The sequence below is a fragment of the Henckelia pumila genome, chromosome 2 (assembly GCF_033568475.1).
Source record: "Henckelia pumila isolate YLH828 chromosome 2, ASM3356847v2, whole genome shotgun sequence".
NCBI lineage: Eukaryota > Viridiplantae > Streptophyta > Magnoliopsida > Lamiales > Gesneriaceae > Henckelia > Henckelia pumila.
The window spans coordinates 169,379,927-169,389,851 of NC_133121.1; the positions used below are offsets into that span (position 1 = coordinate 169,379,927).

Sequence of the window (9,925 nt, forward strand, 5' to 3'; positions counted from 1 at the left end):
CAATTTATTCCTCAGCTTCTTATTTCATTCAATTTCAATCCTAAATAATTTAAGAATATTATAATTTAAATCAAAACTCCAAATATTCCCAAATTAAATATTCTCGGATCAAAATTAAATAATTCTGGGCGTTACAACCATCTTGTGCAATATTGGGAGTGCACCATCTACCATTTTACTTTGCAAAAACTAACAATTATTTTTTATATTTATTCATATTGAGAGATGCATAGAACTTCAATTAAAAATTTAGGAAAACTCAGGTTTCGAAGAAGGACTATTCATTCTTAGGAACAAGTTTCTTGATCAAATCGAGCAGAATACTATCTTGACATTCCTCGAACCTATGAAGCAACATGGACATAGTTGTGGCATTATCTGAGAAACTCATTCTAACCATTTCTTCCAAGAGTGGCATTGCTTCATAAAGTTCTTTCCTTTTAAGCAAGCAATGGGAAAATATGTTTAATGTCACAATATCGGGTGTACAACCATCTTTTTCCATATCTATTAACATATACTTGACGTCTTGTACTGAAAGAGTGGGTGTCCTGCTAGCCAACTTGTGGCTAAGGGCCTTTATGACTCTATTTGTAAACAATCTTTGTTTAATATAATTTACACTCTTTATTGACATTTACTTTATCTTTTATCATATTGTTATGTTATGACGTACTATACAATGTTTAGATAAAGACCTTGAATATAATAAAGTGCATGAAAGATGTGATAGTGGACATGGATGACTATCAAGAAACATATCTTGTAATCACTGTATATTCTAAACCAGTTCCTAGTCAATTGAGCCGTCCGCAATAAGGATAAGGATCGCTCGAGATTGAGGCTTCCATTTGCGATGCCGAGTACCACGTTTCATTGGTATGGAACATAGAGATGTTCGAAGCATGAAAATAGATATTCATTGGATGGATGATCGAATTACCCTATTCGGACTTTCCAAGTGGTTTTCACTAATTGAGTGGATAAGTCCGTGGTTTTGATTCTACACCATTAGTCCTTACTACTTGAAACATCATGGAGACTCTATATGCTAGTACTGTACTTTGACTCGTTTACCGACTCAATGAGGGTCATCAGGTGTCGAGATTGGGTACAGTTACGACACATATAGGAGTCAATGTTTTGTTGTCAAGGATTCACCACACGCTTGCGAGTGTGGATATCCTATGCGATCTGAAGAGATATTAGTGTGAAAAATCTCTGGACAGAGTACATGATATACTTTAGGTTACTTGGTTTTCTAGTTGCACATGCGATGTCACTATTTGATTTTCAAGATATATTGCATAGTTATCGAATCTCGAACGACTCTCGATATACCAATGGTTGTTGATTCGATTGGGATATATGGTTGAAGGGACCGTACTGTACGCTAACCGAAACCCACTGGTTCTTGCAGGCACTATCAGTGATACCTAGGGAATCATGGGGCGATGTTTCTAGGCGCTCTTATCATGATTCGATGGGCAACGCGGAAATTGTTGTTCCGAGTCACAAGGAGTTGTGAGCCCACAGCTAGCTGTATCCCTGAACCATTGAGGGTCACACAAGTAATAGATTTCTAATCCCCGTCGAGATAGTTAAATTTAATGAGTTAAATTTAGCGAACGAGAAGTAGGACTTCTTATTAATGAATAGAGGGAGTGAGATTTCCTAAAATAACATGGGGATGCCATTTTTGGAAACCACTGAATTCGGATTCAGAAAATTTATCTTGAATTTAAAATATGCAGAAAAGGTTTCTGTATACATTGGTAAAATTGGTTTATCAATTTGAGTCACGATGAATTTTATATTAATTTCTGAATATGCGGGCTTTGCTTGTCAGGCTTGAACTTATGACTAACGGACCCTAAGCTGTTAGCAGCTCATGTTATAAATAAGTTATTGCAGTACATAAATTACATAATTCAAGCTCATAATTTTTGAAACCTAGAGAGAAATCTCCCTAGGGGTTCGAAAATCCCCTCTCCTCACCTTCTAAATCCAGTCTGCAATTTTCGAAAATTGCAGTCTGGTTTGACTGATCAGATCTATTAATTTCTCTTCGTAGAAACTTCTGATAGACTTTCTAGTGCAGTCTATTAGAGGGATTAGAATTCTGTTCATGGACCTGATTCAGGAGTTGATCGAGGCATCGGTTCCTGGGATATACAAGAAGAGCAGATTTATCTGTTGGAGTCCATAACCTCAAGTTGAGACTTGAGAGGTAAAATTTACTATTGTTTTATTTTACGCATATTATTTTAATCGTACGGTTTTGGTACCCATGATCTGGAATCGTTCTAGATCAGAAAATAAAATTTTTAAACTTCTGCTGCTATGGGTATCAGATCTGACAGATCCGAGAACGTGTTCCAACATGTACATGTCCCACTCGACAAAGTGAGCTGATCATGATGTTATAATTAACTACATTGGGCTTCAAACCTTTCGAATGAAGTTTGTTTAAAAGGATTCTAGCAACCTCAGGTTTTCCACCCTTGCATAATCCATCTATCATGATATTATAGATGACTATGTTTGGATTTACACCTTTATCTTCCATTGTTCGCAAAAATGAAAATGCTTGGGTAAATTTTTGAGTCTTACACAAGCTATCCAAGATAATGGAATAAGTAATCATGCTAGGATGTACTTTCTGAGCTTGCATCTCATTGAAAAGCTTCTGGCCAGAATCATATCTACCAGCACGAAACAATCCTTGTAGCATGATGTTGTACGAAACAACCCTTATAGGAAATTTCATGAAAAACATTCCAAGCTTTATCCACCATTCCTTTCTTAAGGTATCCATTGAGCATAATGTTGTAGCTAATGATACATGACTTGAGACCCAGAAATACCAAGGAATCGAACAATCTTTGTGCTCTATCCATTTCTCCTCGTAAACAATATCTATCTATCAAGGCAGTGTACGTGACAATATCTGGCGAAATATTCCTTTCCTTCATGCTTTTCAACAAATCCTCTGCCTCATTGATCATTCCTTCCTTGCAAAATGCATCAACCAATATATTAAAAGTAAACACATTTAGATAGATTTTGATACCTTGCATATAAATAAACAAGTCTTTCACCTCTTTCCATCGGCCAAAATTGCACAAGCCCTGGATCAATGAATTGTAAGTAACAACATTTGGCGAAACCCCTTTCTCAATCATCTGGTTCAATAATTGGAGTGCGTCATCCACCATCTTATCTTTACTAAGACTATCAATTATCACATTGTATGACAAGACATAAGGCTTGCGAGTTCCTTTTTCCATCGTACCCAATAAATCACGGGCCATGAGAGTGTGGCCAGCTTTGCACAACCCATTTATCAAGGCTAGAAATGTGACTTCATCTGGTTCACATTGTTTCTCTCTTAATAAATTTTTAAAAATTTCCACCGCATCAAAAGCCTTATCTGCAAAGAAGAACCGTTTGATGAGAGTGCTAGAAGAACCTTTGGGCGGATCAAGTCTTCAGAAATTTGAAACTCGAATCCATCTTTAGAAATTTGGTAAATGGGAAATGCTTGGAATTGGGACAACCTTAATCAGATTCTCTGTCTTCTATTTCTTTTCAAGTATTGCAAATTCTCTGCCTTGTTTAAGTTGAGCTGATTCTTCATCTTTTTTCTGCTTTTATAGTTCCATTTCTTTCATATATTGTTCCTTATATTTTGATGCCATCTAAAAAATTAGAAGCCAAAAGACAAACTTTAGATATCAAATTCCAGAAAGAACTTAAATTGAATTCTAGCAACAACGGGGATTTTATCCACAAAAAAATTTACCAGTTCATATTGTCTTCTTTGTTTCTAGGTCAAGTTCTTCCATTCCTCCCAACAATTCACGCAACCTTAAAATAAGACAAGGATTATGAAGATTAAAAAATATCAAATGGGACCAAAAGGACAAAATTTCAGGAAAAAAGTAAAAGTACAAATCCAAACCATAAAAGAAACCAAGAAAAAATGATCAAGAAACGAAGAAAATCTTGAAGGTAGAAAAGGTTTGCCGTTGTCAAAAATTAAGAGTAATCAGGGAAAATATCCAATACATCACATTAAGAGGTAATGGTCTTAGTACATTCTAAAGAGCAAACTTGAATAGCCATAACAATAAGGATTTTGTGAGAGTTTAGTTCGAATAAAATTATGATAATGTTTCATATATGTTCCATATTTGACTTTTTTCTCTCAGCTATAGATAGATGCAGTCTATTTTTCCACTTGTAAAATTGGCACATGTTATTTAGCAATTTCTTAATTTGAATTGCTAATAAGTTAAACATATGGTACTGTTGAATACAAACATTAACTTCTTTATCGGATGATCTAAATTGAGTAGATATTCAGTCCTCATAATAGATGATGGGAGAGAAACAATATGTTGCTACCTTCACTTAGAAAATCCTTGTGTTTTCTGATTCACTGAGTCCACACCAATCATATCCATTCTGCAAAAAAATAATGGGGACCACTAAAGCCATAAAGTATGAAATATAGAGAACAAGAACTATCTCTTCCTTGTTACCTTGATACATAACATCAAACTCACAACTGACCGAACATCATCTTATTTTTCCCATTGCTTTGGTGTGCTACATACACACACAGCCTTTTCCGGTTGCTTAGATGTGCTTCACACATTAACTTCCTACTTGAAAATTTCTTGATCCACTAAAATCATATCGGCCAAGCTTGATCCCAAAAAAAAAACAACCACCAATTTTTAAACATCCAAAACTAACAATTAAAAAAACAAAACTAAATTGAGAAAAGGGAAGCTGTGACTTGACCTCCTTAACTAAAATTCCCAGATAACATGATCAATGAAATTCTGATCTGAGACAGAAAATTTTGAACTTTACATAATTGTTACAACCAATTCCACTCGCCTTCGCAAAACAGGTTGAAGAAGTCTTCATGAGATGGAAAAACAAACTCACCAAATGCAAGTTGCACCAGAATGTTTTTGCACCCTGAAGATATGTGCATACGAACCTTAACCAAAGCAACTGGGTGAGTGGTGCAGTCTCCGACAATGGAGGCAGTAGCCCCCAACCCCCACATCCAAGGTTAAACTTTCTCTTTTTCTCTTAAACAGAAATAGTGGAGAATTATTGATAAGATCTGTCACTTATATAGTTTTAAAATTCTTGTCTAAATTAAACATCAGTAGAAGTGTGTGCAACAATCTGTCATTTAGTTTTTAAGCTATAAATTTGCGGATACTGTGATCTAAGAAGCTCACACAAGTAAAAGATTAACTAAAATTCATTATGTCAAAGCCAAACAATAAGTTGAATGTTTGGCTCAATAACATCCAATCATATAGTCTCAAACAAGAAAAAAAACATGGTCTAATAATGTAAACTAATTCAAACACAAAACGTAAACCAGATTAATCTCCATCAATTAGTAATCAACATTAAACTATATCTAGTCTAATTATAGGATCCCACCTCTTTCTTTTTTTCTCAAACACATCTGCCTCTACAGCTTGGTGCTCATACAACCACCTGATGGAAGACAATCTCATCTCTTTAGTTTTTCTACAATATGCAAGTTGCGAATTGCCAGCACGTTTCTTGTTCATTCCAATACTTCTGATGCCATAAATACAAATTTCCAGCTCATTCTCTGCCAAGGATTTCTTTTGCTGCTCCTCCTCATCAAGCTCAAATTTCTTGGCTTCCTCCAACATTCTTTCAATCTCATCATTGGACAAGACGCCTTTAACACCGCAGATCGTGATGCTGCTAGTCTCACCAATGTTGTAAATGGCGGGAGACGGTGGCGGGGCAGTCAGTGACCGCCTACCGCCTCGGCCGCCTAGGCGGTAGAATTTTTTTAAGCATTTTGTAATAGAAAATTATGCATGATCATGCAATGTAATTACAAATAGTCAAATTTTTTTGTGTAATATATGTAATTAAATAATGTTTATGCCTAAAGAAGTTTCATACAATATATACAATCTAGACAAAGTTCAAATAAATATATAAATACAAACTAACAAGACAATTAAGGTGGTGGAAGATGGCGGCAGCGGCGGAGGGCAGATGGAGGCGGTTTGAGGTAGGTGGTGGCTGATGGTGGAGGATATTTGAAACCAAAAGTAAATACAAAAGAGAGTGAGAGGTGTTTTTATTCTATTTAAAGGTTTTAAAATTGATTGACTTTGAATAATTTTTAAAATTATTTGACTTTGATAATTGATTGAAATTTTAAAATCATTGACCGACTCCGCCGCCTGCTTGTCCGCCTCCGCCGCCTCGACCGCTTGCTTGCCCACCTCGACCGCCGGATGACCTCAGACTGCTTACAAGGGCCGCCTTAGTCACCGTCTAGACACCGCCTAGGCGGCCGCCTCGACCGCAATTTAGAACACTGGTGACGAGAAGCAACCATTCTAAATCAAAAGCAGAAATTGAAAAGTGTACCATACAGGAGGTCAGGTCACCCGTGGATTCAAGCTGTATGATGACGGACTTGCAAATCACAATTTAACGGGAAGGAAATACTCCCATGCTTTGGCAAGCACGTTCCAAGCTCCCAATTCTTTCTGGATGGTCCTGTGAAATGTTCCAGACAGGGTACAACATACAAGGGTAAACTTGTAACATTCTGTCATCCGCATTAACTCATCGAAGCTGTAATGCTTGAACCCACCATACAAATCCCATTTATGAAGGAATAGAAAACTGCATTTGTGCAGAAAAATGTAGAAGAAACAAAGCAAGAAAAACTGAACATAAATGAGCAATAAGCAGTAGCAGCAAGCAAAATATCCATTTTTTCAGTAGCAACAAAGTGACGGACCTAACTTGTTTCAGTAGAAGCAATAGCAGCAAGCAAAATATCCCTTAAAGAAGGTTCTATAAATGTGGCGAACAATTATGCATCATAATAGAGACAAAGGATCAGTAGCAATTGAGTCTTACACTTGGTTGCCAAGGAATGCTATACTTAAAGCTACCTTAATCCTGGACCATATTTAAAGTTGCATCCTCTTTAGGCTTCCATTTCCCACCAACAATCAACTGACACAAGGAGAGAAAAGTGAATTGGAAATCGCAAAAATCAAATCACTAAACTGACAAAAGTTTTATAATAACGATAGAACACAAACATAAAAATGACACTTGAGCAAGTACTAGCTTTTCAGAGGGAACATACTAACCATTCCACGGAAGTATTTTTCATATATTTACTCGTGTTGAGAGATGCATAGAACTTCAATTAGGAATTTAGGAAAACTCAGGTTTTGAAGAAGGATAATTCATTTCTTAGGAACAAGTCTCTTGATCAAATCAAGCAGAAGTGCAGAACACTATTTTGAAATTTCTTGAAGCTATGAAGCAACATGGACATAGTTGTTGCATCAGCTGAGAAACCCCTTCTTACCATTCCTTCCAAGAGTTGCATTGCTTCATAATGTTCTTTCCTTTTAAGAGTGGACATAAGGTTTAAAAGTTCCTTTCGCCAATGTACTCAGCAAATCACAGGCTATGAGAGTGCACCCAGCTTTGCACAGCCCATTTATTACGGCAAGAAATGTGACTTTGTTTGGCTCACATAGTTTGTCTCTTTGAAAAATCTCCACTGCATGAGAAGCCTTATCTGATAAGAACCCTTTGATAAGAGTGCTAAAGGTGATTATGTCCAGCTCAAGACCAAGCTTGAACAAGCTACCAAAATCAAGAACCCAAAATCTACTCGATTCAGCTGGCAATACCAATGAATCGTGTTATTCGTCGTGGAATCATCAATAAGAACGCCACCCAACTGACGCATTCCATCAAACATTTGGAGGGCATTCATGTAAATATTTTCATACGTTTGCGAGCATAAAAAATGTATACAACTTCAAACAGTATTTTAGGAAAACTTGGATTTCAGAGAAGGATAATTCATTTTCTCGGGACAAGCCTCTTAATCATATCCAGGAGAACACTATCTCGACAGTCCTCTAACTTATGCAGTAGCATGAACACGGTTGTTGCATCACTTGAGAAACCCCTTCTTACCATTTCTTCTAAGAGTTGCATTGCCTCGTTAAATTCTTCCCTTTTTAGCAAGTTTTGAACAAAAACATTGAATGTCACACTATTGGGCATACAACCACCTTTTTCCATATCTATTAGCATATCTTTTGCCTCTTGTACACGCCCCACTAGACAAAGTGCACCGATCATGATGCTATAAGTCACAACATTGGGCTTCAAACCTTTCAAATGAAGTTGGCTGAAAATAATTCTAGCAACATCAGGTTTTCCACCATTGCATAAGCCATCTATCATGATGTTATAAGTCACAATGTCAGGACTGAGACCTTTATCATCCATTGTTCTCAGAAATGACAATGCTTGGGTAAATTGTTGAGTCTTACACAAGCTATCCAAGATAATATTATAAGTAATAAGGTCAGGATATACCTTCCGAGCTCCATCTCATTGAAAAGCTTCTGGCCAGCATCATATCTACCTGCACGAAATAATCCTTGTACCATGATGGTGTAGGAAACTGTTGTAGGCTCCAAAACCTTGGAGGAAATTTCATGAAAAACATTACAGGCTTCATCCACCATTCCTTTCTTAAGGTATCCATTGAGCATAGTGTTGTAGCTAATGATACACGGCTCGAGACCCATAAATACCAAGGAATCAAACAATCTTCGTGCTCTATCCATTTCTCCTCGCAAACAACATCCATCCATCAAGGCACTATACGTAAAAATATCAGGCGAAATATTTCTTTTCTTCATGCTTTTCAACAAATCCTCTGCCTCATTGATCATTCCTTCCTTGCAAAACTCATTGACCAATATATTAAAAGTAATCACATTTGGATAGATTTTGAGACCTTGCATGTCGATAAACAAGTTTTTAACCTCTTTCCATCGGCCAAAATTGCAAAGCCCGTGGATCACTGAATTATAAGTAGCAACATTTGGCGTAACCCCTTTCTCAATCATCTGGTTCAATAATTGGAGTGCCTCATCCACCATCTTGTCTTAACTAAGACTATCAATTATCGTGTTGTATGACTTGACATCAGGTTTGCAAGTTCCTTTTTTCAACGTACCCAGCAAATCACGGGCAATGAGAGTGTGCCCAGCTTTGCACAACCCATTTATTACCGCTAGAAATGTGACTTCGTTTGGCTCACATAGCTTCTCTCTTACTAACTTTTCAAATATTTCGACTGCATCAGCATGCTTATCTGCCGAAAACAACCCTTTGATGAGAGTGCTAAAGGTGATTATGTCAGGTTCATGACCAAGCTTGAAGAAGCAACCCAAGATGGAGGACCCAAAATCTACTCGATTCAGCTGGCAATAACAATTAATAGCCATATTCATCGTGTAATCGTTAAGAAAACCTAAGAGACGTATTTCATCAAACATTTGGAGGGCAGCATAATAGTGTTTCATCTTTACCACCACAGTCAATAGCTTGCTGAATTCAATAACAGAAGGCTTGGGCCTCATTCTCACCATTTCACGAAACATGCACACAGCATCGTCTAGCTCACGAATACAACTAAAATCAAATCTGGGTTTGTGTGATCTTACAGCACAAAAGGTTGAAAATGGACAATCACTCACAGTCGGATACGAGGTGCATTTGCGTAAAAGTCCTCTCCGAATCGCCTGATTTAGCCTCATACTTTTTGCAGACATAATATCAAATTGGTCGAAACCTTTGATGGATTAAACTTCTCACTCGAACCATGTTGCAAACTATGCTAGCGATGGGAAAACTTGGTTAAGTAACCACACTGGGCTTTAAAAATACTCGTTCATTTATATAATACTAGTAGCAATTACATATGTTGCATGTGAATAATGAACTTAAATACACTGTGAATGGTCAGTAAATAATGTTTCACGGTTTAATTTATCCA

At 36.9% G+C, this 9,925-nt stretch overlaps 1 pseudogene; it reads right to left on the reverse strand.

Moving 5' to 3' along the window:
• Positions 1–277: 277 nt before the first annotated feature.
• LOC140878929 (uncharacterized) lies at positions 278–9,175 on the reverse strand (annotated as a pseudogene).
• Between the last annotated feature and the right edge of the window lie 750 nt (positions 9,176–9,925).